Source organism: Gossypium arboreum, chromosome 12, assembly GCF_025698485.1.
Source record: "Gossypium arboreum isolate Shixiya-1 chromosome 12, ASM2569848v2, whole genome shotgun sequence".
NCBI classification, from domain to species: Eukaryota; Viridiplantae; Streptophyta; class Magnoliopsida; order Malvales; family Malvaceae; genus Gossypium; species Gossypium arboreum.
In genome coordinates this window covers 82,201,693-82,202,242 of record NC_069081.1, presented here as the reverse complement: position 1 = coordinate 82,202,242, position 550 = coordinate 82,201,693, and the positions used below count along the sequence as shown (strand labels likewise).

Sequence of the window (550 nt, the reverse complement as noted above, 5' to 3'; positions counted from 1 at the left end):
TTAAGAGTTTTATCTGATTAGAGAGCATGGTGACCGAATCGACGTTATAAACGCCGACTGTTTTCGTTGGCTTTGTCCTCATGACTTGCCATTGATAGTTATTCAGTGACATCTCCTCTATAAACTCATAGGCATTTTCAGGTGTTTTATTATTGATGGTTTTGCCAGCAGCTACGTCAACCATTTATCGAGTCGACAGATTCAGGCCATTATGGAACGTTTGAACCTGTAGCCAAAGCGGTAACCCATGGTGAGGGCACCTTCTCAAAAGGTCCTTGTATCTCTCTCATGCATCGTAGAGTGTTTTTAAATCCATCTGCACAAAAGAAGAGATATCATTACGTAATTTAGCCATTTTAGCCAGCGAAAAATATTTTAATAAAAAATTTTCGGTCATTTGTTCCCATGTAGTAATTGACCCTCGTGGTAACGAGTTCAACCACTGTTTAGCTTTGTTCCTCAATGAAAAAGGGAATAACCGAAGACAAATGGCATTATCAGAGACACCATTAATTTTAAATGTATCGCATAGTTCTAAGAAGTTGGCTAA

The 550-nt window shown here is 38.5% G+C and overlaps 1 non-coding gene across 1 annotated transcript; it reads left to right on the top strand.

Annotated features, from left to right (window-relative positions):
- Positions 1-242: 242 nt before the first annotated feature.
- Positions 243-349, top strand: LOC128286350 (small nucleolar RNA R71). The gene has a single exon (XR_008276893.1). It is a non-coding gene; the product is annotated as a small nucleolar RNA R71 (small nucleolar RNA).
- Positions 350-550: the final 201 nt, after the last annotated feature.